Here is a 15,616-nt window from a genome sequence, read left to right as displayed (position 1 = left end):
AAACAGACCGTCTCCATTTGGTTACCACCCTCTTTTCCCAGTGTTGGAGTTTTCGTTTCGTGTGACTGACCTGCCACCTCAAAGGGATATTTTCATGCTGCAGGCCTGAGGTTTATTCCTCAGCTTCCGTGTACTCATCCCAAATGAATCCCACTGCCCCACACTCAGCACAGTCATGTGTTCCTTATTTCTGAGCTTCCCAATGCTAATCCAAATCCAGAATGACATCCCACACTCCTCGTTTCGCAGGCTAATTGCCTGGGAAAGAGGAGTGCTAAGAGAGGAAATAAAAATCTGAAAGTACCTTACAGTGACATTAAGGGTGAATTGATAATGACAGAAAGAGTAGGATGTGGAACACAGTGAGAATTTGTGCATGGACCCAGAGGCTACAGTGAATGGATTCATTTTGTCAATGCTCATTGGGACAGGGTTGATATGAAATTGTGAAGATGCTCTGTGATACAATTAAATGAATTAGCATATATAGAGAGAGAGATGGTTCTGAGTGGTCTGGCCTTCTTACAACCCAATAAATCTCCAAAGACGGTGGAAATGTATCTCAGTGTACCGAATGAGGTGATGGAGGAAGGAGCAGGTACACTTGCAAACATTTTCAAATCCCCTCTGGCCACAGGAGAGGTGTCGTCGGACTGACCAGGTGGTACTGTTATTCAAGAAGGAACACGGGATATATCAGGCAGCTACAGGCCAGTCAGGCTAATATCGTGGGTGGGACGTCTGTTGGAAGCAATTTTGGGAGATAGAATTAATCAGCATTTAAAGAGACTGGAGTTCATGAAGACCAGTCAGAATGGTTGTGTTAAGGGGGGGTCAGGTCTGACCAATGGGATTGCACTTTTTAAGGAGGTGACCAGGTGTGTAAATAAGGGCAATACTTTCCTGTCATCTGCTTGGAGGTCAGTAAGGCTTTTATCAGGACCCATACTGGAAACTGATAGTGAACATAAAAACTCAAGATCCAAGGAATTTGGCGCAGAATGCTGAGTGGCAGGAACCAGACAGTGATGGCCCAATTAGAAATCTCTATCTGTTCATGTCTCACTGTTGGGGTCTTGCTGATGTGGTTGATAGAAATATTTAGATTTGAATGGTGGAGGGTTAACCATTGGGTTCATGAATGATATGAAGATTGGTTGGGTGATAAATACTGAGGATGATAGCCTTAGATTACAGAAGGATGGAGATGGCCTTGTCAGATGGACCGATCAGTGGCAACGGGTGAGGTGCCTGAAGACTGGAGAGTGATTAATGATGTGCCATTATTGAAGTAAGGCTGCAAGGAACAGTCATTGAACTATGGAGCTGTGAGCCTGATGGCAGTGGTGGGTAAGCTGTTGGAGGGCATTCTGAGAGACAATTTACATGCATTTGGAAAAGCAAGAATTGATTAGGGATGGTCAGCTTGGCTTTGTTTGTGGAAATGATGTGTCCAAGTTGATAGAGCTTTTGAAGGGATGACCAAGGAGACAGATGTGAAGGTTTTAGATGGGAGGTTGCTTAGTAAAAGGTAAGCTGAGATAGCATCCAAGGAGAGAGGACAGCACGGTGTCTCAGTGGTTTGATTCCAACTCCCGGTGACTGTCTGTGTGGAGTTTACACATTCTCTCTGTATCTGTGCGGGTTCCCTCCAGGTGATCCAGTTTCCTCCCACCGCCCAAAGATGCCATGGGAAATGCAGCATTACAGGGATAGAGTAGAGGATGTGAGTCTGGGTGGGATGCTGTTCAGACAGTCAGTGTGGAGCCAATGGACCGAATGGCTTGCTTCTACACTGTAGGAATTCTAAAATTAATCCAGAGAGACAAGTAATGTTCTGGGGACCTGGGCTCCAATCTTGGATAGGGGTGGATGTGGGTCCTTCCAGTCTGAAGGGGTTTGAACGCAATCTGAGGGGGGAGCTGGGCTGAGCCCTGAAATGTTGAGGATGTGAATGTTTTGTGGAGCTACTTTCTAAGGGGCTTTGGGGGTTAAACACAAGAAAGTGGCGCTTTCTTAGATATTGAAGGAGCACTTGCTGAGGTATTGAGGGAGCACTTTCTGAGGAATTGACGGAGCATTATCTGAGGTACTGAGGAAGAACTATCCGTGATATTGAAGGAGCAGTTTCTGAGGTATTGAGGGCACACTATCTGAGGTATTGATGGAGAAAGTTCTGAGGTACTGAGGAAGCACTTTCTGAGGTAATGAGGGAGAACTATCTCAGGTATTGAGGGAGCACTATCTGAGGTATTGAGGGAGCACTATCTGAGGTACTGAGGGAGAACTATCTGAGGTACTGAGAGAGAACTATCTGAGGTAGTGAGGGAGCACTATCTGGTGGTACAGAGTGCAGAGGATAGAAAGGAACAGATATAATTCCCTGATCATTTCCTCAGGGTCCCTGAGGCACTCTGGTGTCGTAATTTGAAATGGAAGCCACTCCCCATTTCAGAAGAATCCGATCATTTTAAACAATCACTGAAAAATAACAGCAGCATGTGTCTGAAACATGGTTTGGGGAAAACTTTCATCAATCTATTGTTACTTGTTGCTTGGAGACGCTTTAGAAAAGCAGGCACCCAAACAGACTAACGCTGTCGATGCAAGAGGTGGTGCACAGGAAGATCCAACAAGTCATCTGTAGCTGCTGTCTGTCTCCCTGGAGCAGTCATCATGTGAGATCAGGGTTCAGTCCTCGGAGAAATCACTTCTCCAGCAATACCTCAACCATGCCTTTACAGGTGTGTGTGTGTGTGTGTGTGAAACAGTCAGAGAGAGAGAGAGAGAGAGAGAGAGAGAGAGACTGTCCGTGTTTGTGCGTGCGAGAGTGTGGATGCATGTGTATCTTTGTGTGCCTGTATATGTGTGCGAGAGAGGGAAAGTGCATGTTCATGTGAGATTGTGTGGCTGCGTGTATGTTTGAGGGGGTGTGTGTCTCTGTGTGCATGTGTGTGAGTGAGGGTGTATGAGAGAGTGTATGTATGTGTGTATGTATGTGTGAGAGAGTGTGTCTGTGTGTATGTGTGTGAGAGTGTGTCTGTGTGTGAGAGAGTGTGTATGTGTGTGTGTGAGAGTGTGTCTGTGTGTGAGAGTGTGTGTCTGTGTGTGTATGTGTCTGTGTGTCTATGGGTGTGTATGACAGTGTGTCTTGGGTGAGAGAGTGTGTGTATATGTGTGTGAGAGAGTGTGTGTCTGTGTGCATGCGTGTGTGAGAGTGAGTGTGTCTGTGTGTGTGAGGGAGTGTGTATCCATGTGTCTGTGTGAGACAGAGTGTATCTACGTGTGTTTGAGGGAGCGTGTGTCTGCATGTGTATGTGTGTTTGATAGAGAGTGTAACTTTATGTTTATGCGTGTGAGAGGGAGATTGTCTGTGTGTGAGAGTGTGTGTCAGTGTTTGTGTGTGAGAGAGTGTGTCTATGTGTGTTTGAGGGAGCGTGTGTCTGCGTGTGTATGTGTGTGAGAGAGAGTGAAACTGTGTGTTTATGTGTGTGTGTGAGATCGTGTGTCTGTGTGTCTGCCTGTGTGTATGTGTGTGAGAGAGATTGTGTGTGAGAGACAGAGAGTGTGAGAGAGAGTGTAACTGTGTGTTTATGTCTGTGTGTGTGTGAGATTGTGTGTCTGTGTGTCTGCCTGTGTGTATGTGTGTGAGAGAGATTGTCTGTGTGTGTGAGAGACAGAGAGTGTATGTGTGAGAGAGAGTGTCTGTGTGTGTGAGAGACAGAGAGTGTGTGTGTGAGAGAGAGTGTCTGTGTGCGTGAGAGTGAGTGGGCGTGTGAGAGAATGACAGTGTGTGTGTGAGAGTGTGTGGGTAAATGAGAGAGAGTGTGTGTATTTGTGTGTGAGAGAGTGTGGCTGTGTGTGTGAGAGAGAGTGTTTCCATGTGAGAGAGAGTGTGTGTCTGTGTATGCATAAGAGAGAGTGTGTCTGTGTGTGTGTGAGGGATTGTGTGTCTTGTGTCTGTCTGTGTGTATGTGTGAGAGAGAGTGTCTGTGTGTGAGAGAGACAGTGTGTGTGTGAGAGAGAGAGTGTCTGTGTGCGTGAGAGTGAGTGGGTGTGTGAGAGTGTGTGTGTAAATGAGAGAGAGTGTGTGTATGTGTGTGTGAGAGAGTGTGTCCGTGTGAGAGAGAGTGTGTGTGTGCGTGAGAGAGAGTGTCTGTGTGTGTGAGAGAGAGTATGTCTGTGTGTGAGAGAGAGTGTGTCTGCGTGTATGTGTGAGAGAGTGTGTCCGTGTGTGTATTTGAGGGAGCGTATGTCTGTGCGTGTATGTGTGTGAGAGAGATAGTGTGTGCTTGTGTGTGTATGTGTGTGCAAGAGTGTGTCTGTGTTTGTGTTTGAGGGAGCGTGTGTATGTGTGTGGGGGAGTCCTTTGTGTATGTGTGTGTGAGAGTGTCTGTGTGTGTTTGAGGGAGCGTGTGTCTGTGTGTGTGGGTGTGTGTGTGCATGTAAATAGCCAATCTTATTGGGTGCTCATGAATTTAAAATCCAGCTGCTGTTTCAGGTGAAATGGTCCTCGTGTCTCCAAAGACACAAAGGCTGCAAGAGTGAATTAACTGGGGGAAAGAGAGTGCTGTTCATTCCAGTGGGGATTCATCCAATAAACCTTCCCCACACACTAACATCCCTCTGACAATGCAGTTACTAGTCCTGCACACAGTGCTCCAGGTACAAACCAATGTAATGTCACCGTAGTCTTACCAGAGCATGGGACAGCTCCTCATTACAGAGTGGGGTCTGGTGGGGATTTAATCAGAGGGTCACTATGGCCCAACTGAGGGGAGAGGTTGGGAAGGAGAGTCCATCAGGATAACCCCAGCTGGTGTGGGAATTGAACACACGCTATTGGTTTTACTCTGCATTATAAACCAACTGTCCAGCCAACTGAGCTAACTGACCTCACTCCAGGGGCATGTCCTGTATAACCCAATCATAGCCAGCCTGCACCTCAATAGGATCCAGGACCAAGGCCATTCGGCCCCCACCCTAACCCAGAAGGGAGAGTACGGGAAGCTGATGAAGGAAACAAGCCCCTCCCATGTGGCCTTCTGAAATGGAGCAGGAGGACAGGGCAGACCTGGCCTGCTGTTTGCTTCCCCGAGACTGGCCTGCTCCACCTTACAGTGAGAGACTGAGGGGAACCTCAAGGAGATTTCACTTCTCACTGAGAGGCTGCAACTCCAATCCAAATCAGGCTGGTTCCCTCCGAGACTCACGGAAGAGTGCAGCCCTCTACAGATCAGGGCCTTGTGGAGTCATAACCTCCAGTGTGGGGACCAAGAGCTGGGAGGTTGTGTTAAGAACATAAGACCATCCGAAATAGGAACAAGAGGAGACCATTCAGCCCCTCGAGCCTGCTCTGCTATTCAATAGGATCGTGGATGATTCAACATTTGATTTGGGAGCTGAAACTTGGACAATACAGAGACAGAGAATCAAATTATTCCGCCATGAGGAATCATCAGACGAAAGCGTGCGCACACACACACAGACACACACACACACACAAACACATATTGTGGGATTCAGGCCGTCTGTGGAAAGGAGCAAAATGCTACAGAGGGATCTGTTCCAACAGATTTCACTGCTTCCCTCTGTCTCTACGGCTCTCATGTCTATTTTTGTTTTCCCAGTTTTCTCTCCCCCACATCTTTCCTTCAATCTCTATTCCTCACCATCCTTCACATCTCTGTCCTGTTTACATTTCCCAGTAGATTCCCTTCCCCCTTTGTCACCTCACCAGGTTTTTCAGGAATGCTTAATCATTCAGTCTTTCACAAATCTAACACCTTGCTCAACTCTCTCTGCATCTGTCTGTCAGCTCTGTGGGATCTTGCTATTCCTGTCTGTACATCATCCTAGCCACATCACAGCAGCCCCCACCACCACCCAATTCTCTCAGCTCTATCCCTCTGCTGTTGCAACTCCTCTCTCTCTCTCTCTCTCTGTCCTATATGTCTCCCTGGGATTTCTGTCTTGCTGTCTGCCTGAACTTCTCTCCCTCTCTTTCTCTCCCCATTTTCACCTTGTATCTGTCTGACATTGTACTTCTCTTCCAGGAGTTTCACTCTCTCTCTGTCTGTCTCTCTTCTGCTCCATCTCAGTTCTTCTCACTTCCTCTCCCTCCCTCTGCCTGCCTGTCTATCTCTTGTTCTCTCCCTCCCTCTCACTGTCTGTCCATCATTTCTCTCTTTCTCTCCTGTAGTTTCTCTCCCTCTTTCTCCCTGGACCCCTCTACTCTGTCCCAGTGACTGGGGGAAGGGGCAATGGGAAGAGCTTGCCTCAGTGCCTGGTCTCTCTCAGGTTTTACCCCCACTGTGGGGAGGAACATGAAGTACTTTTCTGAATGCGTCTGGAATAGAGAAAAAGAGAAAGAGAAAGGGAGAGTGACAAAAAGAGAGAGAGACATGGAGAGATTGGAGATGGAGACAGTGGAGAGAGAGATGGCCAGTGAGAGTCAAGGAGGTGGCGTGAGAAAAGGACAGAGAGAAACAGGGAGAGAGAGAGAGTGAGAAGGACATATATGGAGGGAGAAGGACAGTGTGTGTACTTGGTGATGGTTTCAGAGTGGGATCTTGCTGTGCGTTACAACAGTCAGTCAAAAGGTGAGTTAGTCTCTGCACTATGTCCTCCAGCCCAGGGGCTGTGAGTCTGCATGGGAAGTGGGAGAGTGGGAGACAAGGAGAGAGTGGGACAACCAGAGACACCGGGAGGGTTTGATGGGGTTTTGGGGTTGGTGGAGAAAGGAGGGGCTGTTGTCAGAGAGAGATGGAGGGAGGGATAGCATGTGATGCAAAATCTGAGACAGGGTTGTGAAGAGGTCTCCACAGGAAGGATAGTCAATGAGGCCATTCAGGGGCGATTCCTGACGATCCTGAACCGGACCAGGATCATTTAATGGGGGAGGGGGGATGATGGGCAGAAAGGACTCCATCTGTGATGCAAACCTTCTGTAATTCTCGGACTGGGATCTTGCTGTACATTAAAATCGTCCCAGGCGAGTCAGTTAACCCAGACTCATTTACCTGTGTGAGAAAGTGAGGACTGCAGATGTTGGAGAGTCAGAGTTACAAAGTGTGGAGCTGGGGAAGCACAGCGGGTCAGCCAGGAGAGTCGATGGTTCAGGCCTGACCTGCTGGGCTTTTCCAGCTCCACACTTTTCCACTCAACTCCCTCTGCCCCAGGAAGTGGGGCTCACAGCAATGTTGGGGGCAGCAAAATATTTGAGGGGGGCACAGTTCGTAAGGTAGGTATTTGGGAGGGAAGGTATTTGGGGAAGGGAATAAATTTGGGAGGAGAGTGAAAATGAGGGGCAAAATATTTTTAGGGGGTGAGCACTTTCAGGTCTGAAATAAAGAAAAAGAGAAAGGGAGGGTGAGAAAAAGAGAGAGAGGTCGAGAGAGTGGGGATGGAGAAGGGGGATGAGAGAAAGATGGGGCAGAGACAGACAGTGAGAGGGAGGGTGTGAGAGAAAGGCAGATTGAGAGAAAGAGACAGACAGGGAGAGAGAAGGACAAAGAGAGAAGGGGAAGTCAGACTGAGACAAACAGGCGTTAAAGCATGGACAGACTGAAGGGGTGACACTCAGTATTCCAGTTGGTTCCAGCTCTCTCTCTCTCAATGGTTTTTCACACTCCCTCTCTCCCATGCTCCTGAGGTTTCCTTCAGCTTGTCTCTCTCTCCCTCTCTCTCTCCCTCTCTCTGGATGGTGAGCTGATCTCTGTCCCTTGCCATGTTGGTCACCTCAGAAAGCCTCCAGAAAATTCAAGAGATCAGTCTGCAGGTGATCCCTGGTTTTGTTCATTTCTGGATGGTTTCCCAGAACTTTCTATACTTCTGGCCAATTCGGAGAATCAGTTAATAGTTTGAAGCGTTGCTAATCATTTGGATGGCTTGTTCCTGTTTGTTTCTTTGTGTAGCAGGACCCGGTACCTTCCTGTCTGGGCCCTCCTTTGTTTAGTGGAGACGTTATTAGGGATATGTCTGCCCAGGGGAACTGTTGCCTTTTACATTACGCTGATGGGATAACCATCTGGCTGCTGTCTGGCTTTTGTGATTTGGGAGTATAACTTGTCCAATATACCCAGCATCTCTTGGCTGTCTATCTGTGTTTTAGCAAGGAGGCCGCAACATTTCACCCATTCCCCCTCCCCCACCCAGTCTTTTGAATAGAAAGAAGCTTATACAATGAATTACAAACCTAATTTTAAAAGCTGGTTATGTTTGTTGTCAGAGTAGCCTGTTATTTGAGCGAAAACCATTTTGTACATTGGTCAAACCGATTGTCATATGGCTGATAAGTGATACCATAGAATCGCTACAGAGCAGAAACAGGCCCTTCAGCCCATCGAGTCCACAAAGACCCTCTGAAGAGAACCCAACTCAGATCTATCCCCTGATGATATCTCTGAAACCCTGCATTTCCCATGGCTATTCCAGCTAACCTGAATATCCCTCGACACTACGGGCAATCTGTCCAAAATGCCCATCATTGAACAGTGGGAGAAAACCCATACAGATGCAGAGAGAATGTACAAACTCCACACAGACAGTGGCTCAGGAGTGGAATCAAACCCAGGTCTCTGGCGATGTGAGGTAACAGTGCTAACCACCGAGTGACTGTGGCTCTCCTAACTGTTTTGAAACAAAACATATTCTGTTCTGAGAATCCATACAGAATTGTGATGCATCGCCAACATCCAGTGAGCAGAATAAATGCAAGTGAATGAGACCTGCTGGCTCAAACTCCAGGAATTCCTTCCCGAAGGACATTGTGGGTCCACCACCTGCAACAGTTCAAGGAGGCTGCTCACCACCAAAACCAGCTCCCGAGCAGCTACGGACAGGCAATCAATACTGGGCCCAGCCAGGAACACTCAAACACTGCAAATGAATGAAACTAAGGTGATCACCCGGGGAGTTCCATCTACCTTCCAGCCCCTGGGGGTGTGTCCAGGCATTATTCACCATGATCAGACCAATCTGTTACAGCCTGCAATCCTAACCACCGGTATCCCGAGATATATCAAGGTGAGTGTAGTTCGGACCACAGCTTGATGTGAGAGGAACCGAATTCGTTAATGACAGGCGATGGAAATGCCGTGGTATGGCCTGTTCCTTCACATTTACGTAAGTGTGGTCCCAGTCAATGTCCCCTCTATCTCCACAGCATGTGGGAGGGAATCATGATAACCCATCCAAATACCTTTTTTAATATAATTCCGATACTTTCGACTTCCTCGATCTCCATCCTAACATTGTCACTTGGGATAATTGGAATCCCTCGCACCAAGCCCAGTGCCCCACCGAAAGTGTCCTTGCAGCTGTAATTAACCCAGGCCTTGGTGAGCTGCTGTTACTGATAGTGAGACATGTTGGTGTGGTTGTTCTCCTGGAACAAATATTTCCGCTGATTGTCACTAATCCGGATTGGGACTTTTCTCGAGCAGTGAGGACCTCTGCCTTCATTTCATCATGGATGCCCCTCCCTCACTGTTGTCCCTCAGGGAGGGCTGAATGGCCTGGTGGACAAAGTCACATGGTGATTAATTTAATTTGTTTGTCAGCATCCAGTCCGTGTATGACAGACTGTCGGTCTATCTCATCCAAAAATGTATCTGGGTTTGAGACAGGATCAAACAGCGTGGCGATTTTGGTGCTGCCCACCAGCTGAGTACCTGGAATGGTTGTATATGGAGTGAGACCATCAGCTGTTTGACACTGGGTTACCACAGGATTCATGGAATCTGGGTCCGTCTGTGGGTCAGCGCAGGGGGCAAAAGGTTCAGTTACCTGGGAGAAAGGCAGTGGGATTCCCCATCCGTGGGAGGGTGTGGATGTGTCAGTGTGGGGCCTGTCGTTATCTCCCTGGGGAGGTAGAACCCGAAAGGCACACATTATCCCATTCTGGAAGGACCCCGGGTTCCCTAGGGATTGTATTTGCTCCTGGCACCTCCTACTAGGGCCTGATGTGTGTTGCTCCGTGTTGTAGGTGTACAGGACCCATGCAGCTTCTTGGAGCTCATACACTGTCCTTTCAGATTGTCAATGTAACCTGAGGCTGCCTCCCCATCCCCAGAGACCCTCCTTTCACTGGATTGGGCTCTTCCCAATTGGAACTGGAGTAGTCCCATGTGGGTGAGATTTTCCTACAACGTTCTCTCCTGCTCATTGTGTTGGAGAGCGAGCTCGGTCACAGCCTGTAGTTTTCCCTGGGGTGACCGGATCCCAGCTGCCTTATCCCAGCCGGGGGTCCTCCAGGCTATCGGCAGTGGAGTGAGCTTTCCAGCTTCCTTCCCCAGTTCTCTATGGGCTTCTCACCACAGCTCCTGTACCAGGAGTCCTTCGCTGCACGGCCAGGCTGGCTTCCTGTGAAACTCTGCAGGACTATTTCACATTTGTACCGGCTTGTGTTCCTATTGCTTTGGTCGCTTCTGTATTATGGGACACCTGGGTATGTTCATAGAGTCATTGAGTTCTACAGCATGGAGTCAGGCTCTTTTGCCCAAACTGGTCCATCCACACTTACCCCGTTTCCCTGCACTTGGCCCATATCCTTCCAATACGTTCCTCTCCATGTATTTGTCCAAGTGCACTTTAAATGTTATTAAATGTATCCTCCTCGACCACTTGCACTGGTAGTTCATTCCGTATGTGTACCACCCTCTGGGTAAAAGCATTGTCCCTCAGGTTCCCTTTTAATCTTCCCCTTTCACCTTAAACTGATGCCCTTTCATCCTTGATTCCCCAAGCCTTGGATAAAGACTGAGTGTATTCACCCTATCCATGCCTCCCATGATCTTATACACCTCTATAAGGATACCCCTCAGTCTCCTACACACTAAAGAAAATGTCCTGGCTTGTCCAACCTCTCTCTATATCTGTCTAGTTGAGTTCTGGCAACATCCTTGGAAGTTTCTTCTGCATCTTTCCAGTTTAATAACATCCTTCCGATAGCAAGGTGGGTACAACTGAACACAATATTCCAAGTGCGGCCTCACTAACATCCTGCACAACTACAACAGAACTTCCCAACTTCGATGTTCCATGCCCTGACTGGCGAAGGGCTCATTGTGCTGAAAGCCTTCTTCACTGCCCTGTCTCCCTGAGTTCAGAGAGCCGTGCTCCTGGAATCCAAGGTCTCTCTGCTCCACTACACTCCTTCAGGTCCTACCATTCCCCATGAAACCCCAGTCTTTATGTGACTTTCCAAAATGCAAGATCTCGAACTTGTCTGTATTAAACTCCATTTGCCATTTCTCAGCCCAATTTCCCAGCTGATCAAGGCCCTGTTGCAATTGCTGAGAATCTTCCTCACTTACTTTAGTGTAATCTGCAAACTTATTAATCATGCCTTAAACATCCTCATCCAAATCATTGATATAGATAACAAACAGCCATGGGCCTAGCACTGACCAGCTCAGCGGCACATGGGCACAGTGGTTAGCACTGCTGACTTACAGCACCGTGGATCTGGGTTCAATTCCAACCTCACAGGATGGTCTGTGTGGGTTAGATCCTGTTAGGGTTAGATTTCCTACAGTATGGAAACAGGCCATTTGGCCCAACAAGTCCACACCGACCTGCCGAAGAATAACCCACCCAGAGCCATTCTCCCTGCCCAATAGTTACCCTGGACAAATGCACCTAGCACTATGGGAAATTTAGCCTGGCCAATTCATCTGACCTGCACATTTTTGGAATGGGGAGGAAACCGGAGCACCCAAAGGAAACCCACACAGACACAGGGAGAATGTGCAAACTCCACACAGACAGTCACCCGAGGCTGGGGTCGAACCTGGGTACCTGGCACTGTGAGGCAGCAGTGCCAACCACTGAGCCACTATGCCACCCCAACTGAGTTTGTTCGTTCTCCTCATGTCTGCGTGGGTTTCCTCTGGGTGCTCCGGTTTCCTCACACAGTCCAAAGATAGACAGGTCAGGTAAATTGGCAATGCTCAATTGCCTATAGTGTTCATGGATGTGTAAGTAAGTTGCATTAGTCAGGGGTAAATGTAGAGTAATAAAGTAGGGGAATGGGTTTGAGTGAAATAATCTTCAGAGGGCCAGTAAACGTGTTGGGCCGAAGGGCCTGTTTCCACAGAGGAGGGATTCTGTGATTTTATGACCGCTGAGCCACACCACGAGTCACAGGCCTCCAGTCTGACTGTTACCCTCTACTTCCTACCATCAAGCCAATTGTGTACTCAGCTTGCCAACAACCCCTGGATTCCATGCGATCTAACCTTCGGGGGGCAGGGAGTGGTGAGTACAGAGTTGTGTAGGTATCACTAAGGAAGGGGGATATTGCAGTGTTGTGTAGGGATCAGTCAGGGAGGGAGAGATTACAGTGTTGGGTAGGGATCAGTCAGGGAGGGAGAGATTGCAGTGTTGGATAGGGATCAGTCAAGGAGGGAGAGATTACAGTGTTGGGTAGGGATCAGTCAGGGAGGGGGATATTGCAGTGTTGGATAGGGATCAGTCGGGAAGGGGAAGATTGCAGTGTTGGGTAGGGATCAGTCAGGGAGGGGGTGAGTGCCGTGTTGGGTAGGGATCAGTCAGAGAGGGGGAGGTTGCAGTGTTGGGTAGGGATCAGTCAGGGAGGGGGAGATTGCAGTGTTGGAGAGGGATCAGTCAGGGAGGGGGTGATTGCAGTGTTGGGTAGGGATCAGTCAGGGAGGGGGAGATTGCAGTGTTGGGTCGGGATCAGTCAGGGAGGGGGAGATTGCAGTGTTGGGTAGGGATCAGTCAGGGAGGGGGTGATTTCAGTGTTGGGTAGGGATCAGTCAGGGAAGGGGTCAGTGCAGTGATGGGTAGGGATCAGTCAGGGAGGGGGAGATTGCAGTTTTGTGTAGGGATCAGTCAGGGAAGGGGTCAGTGCAGTGATGGGTAGGGATCAGTCAGGGAGGGGGAGATTGCAGTGTTGTGTAGGGATAGAGGGAAATCAGGAGCAAAAAAAGGGGACATGAGATTGTTTGGCAAATAGGTTTAAGGAGAATCCAAAATGTTTTTATGAATCCATAAAGGACAGAGGGCCACTGGGGAGAGAATAAGGCTCCCAAAGATCAAGACAGCCTGCACGTGGAGCTGCAGGAGATGGGGGAGAAACTGAACCAGTATTTCCTGTAGAGAAGGACCAGAAAGATATAGAATAGAATGATGATTTGGGAAATAGCATTGGGAAATAGATGATGTCCATCTTGCGAAATGTCCATATTACAGAGGAGGAGGTGCTGGATTTCTTGAAATGGTTAAAGCTGGATAAATCCTCAGGACCTGATCAGGTGTACTCTCGATCTCTGTGGGAAGCTGAAGAAGTGATTGCTGGGCCTCTTGCTGAAATATTTGTATCATCGATAGACACAGGTGAGATGCCAGAAGACTGGAGGTTGGGCTAACATGGTGCCACTGTTTAAGAAGGGTGGTAAGGTCAAGCCAGGGAACTACAGACTGGTTCGCCTGACGTCAGTCATGGGCACGTGGAAAGACGGATACATGAGGGACAGGAGTTGAATACATTTAGAAAGGCAATGTCTAATTGGGGATAGTCAGCATTGCTTTGTACGTGGGAAATCATGTCTCAAGATATTTTTTGAAGTAGTAACAAAAGGATTGATGAGGGCAGCGCGGTGGATGTGAGTGATATGGACTTCAGTAAGGTGTTCGAAATGTTTCCACATGGGAGATTGGAGAGCAAGGATAGATCTCATGGAATACAGGGAAATCCAGCCATTTGGATACAGAGCTGGCAGGAAGGTAGAAGACAGAGGGTGGTTGTGGGTGGTATTTTTTTTCAGCCTGGAGACCTGTGACCAGTGGAGTGCCACAAGGATCGGTGCTGCGTCCACTACTTTCCATTAATTATATAAATGATTTGAATGTGAACACAGCAGGTATAGTTCGTAAGTTTGCAGATGACACCAAAATTGGAGGTGTAGTGGACAGCGAGGAATGTTACTTCACATTACAATGGGATGGTGAACTGATGGACCAATGGGCTGAGGGGTGGGAGATGGAGCTTCATTTAGATAAATGGGAGGTGCTGCATTTTGGAAAAGCAACTCTTCGCAGGACTTTAACACTTAATGTTAAGGTCCCAGGGAGTGTTTCTGAACAAAGAGACCTTGGAGTGCAGGTTCATTGTTCCTTGAAAGGAGAATTGTGGGTCGATAGGATAGTGAACAAGTTGTTTGGTATGCTTGTGTTTACTGATCAGTGCATTGAGTAGAGGAGTTGGGAGCTCATGTTGTGGCTGTATAGGACATTGGATAAGCCAGTTTTGACATATTGCGTGCAATTCTTGTCTCCTCCCTATCGGAAGGATGTTGTATAAATTGAAAGGGCTCAGAAAAGATTTACAAAGATGCTGATAGGATTGGAGGATGTGAGCTACAGGAAGAGGTGAAATGGGCTGGGCCTGATTTCCCTGGAATGTCTGAGGCTGAGGGGCACCCATATGGAGGTTTATAAAACCATGAGACAAATCAATAGGTATAACAGACATGTTCTTTTCCCTGGGATGGGGTAGTCCAGTACTGGAGGGCCCAGGTTGAGGCTGAGACGGGAAAGATATAAAAGGAACGTAAGGGACAACGTTTTTGATGTGGAGGGTGTTGCGTGTATGGAATTAACTGCCAGATGAAGTGGTGGAGACTGGTACAATTACTGTATTTAAAAGGCATTTCGATGGGTATACGAATAGGAAGAGTTGAGATGGATTTGGGCCAAGTGCTGACAAATGTGATGAGATTATGTTAGGATATGTGGGTGACGTGGATGAGTTGGACCGAAGGCCCTGTTTCTGTACTTTACATCTCTCTGACTGTAAATGTTTTGCACTGTCCATTACCAGCCATACACTTCACTGTTTCCCCTGTTTACCTTGGTCAGTTCTCCTCTCAAACACATGTCAATGCCTTTGCTTGTGATTGCAGGGTGTGCTTTATGGTCACTTTAAAAATCCATCATCTCGTTGAATTCCACTACACTACAATTTCCCAGAGGATATCTCAGTGTGACATTACTCCTTCCCTCAGCGTCATCACCCAACGGTCGATCTGAGATAGTCACCTCCCTGGCCATTTGCACAACGTGTTATTCAAAGAAACACTGACACAAACATTCAAAGAGGAGTTCGGAGAATATCCCTTTTGCCGATGTGACTGTCCCAGATTATACAAAGACTGAAATCTCCTAGAATTATCACAGTGCCTTTGTATTACACAGGAATTCATTGGAATGTGTAACAGGTCTGAGCAATGAAATGCTGTTAGGCAGCCTCTAAACTGTTCTCCTGCTTCTGTTTTTGACACGTGTTACCCAGAATCTGCATTCAGACTGATTCAGCTTCGTCATCTGAGGCCAAATGCTTTCACTGTAATGCCTTTGTTACCCATTACTGTCAGGGTTACCCATCCTGCACTTCCTGAGACCCCTCAAGGAGGTGTACAATAAAATATTCATGTTCCACCTTTTGTTCACCCTGTCACCACTAAATCTCATTTATCTCTGTGCCACAGTCCATCCACCTTATTGTAGAGACTTTATCCATTCCAAATAAGAACATTACAATTGACTATTTCCACAATTTCTTGTCACAGTCCAATTCACTGATGTACAG

The 15,616-nt window shown here is 47.8% G+C and overlaps 1 long non-coding RNA gene across 1 annotated transcript in view; it reads left to right on the top strand.

Annotated features, from left to right (window-relative positions):
* The window catches only part of LOC140484490 (uncharacterized), a 70,940-nt gene that overhangs the window by 10,269 nt on the left and 45,055 nt on the right, over positions 1-15,616 (top strand). The window lies entirely within an intron of this gene.

The sequence above is a fragment of the Chiloscyllium punctatum genome, chromosome 13 (assembly GCF_047496795.1).
Source record: "Chiloscyllium punctatum isolate Juve2018m chromosome 13, sChiPun1.3, whole genome shotgun sequence".
In the NCBI taxonomy this organism is placed as follows: Eukaryota; Metazoa; Chordata; class Chondrichthyes; order Orectolobiformes; family Hemiscylliidae; genus Chiloscyllium; species Chiloscyllium punctatum.
This window is presented reverse-complemented; position numbering and strand designations above follow the sequence as displayed.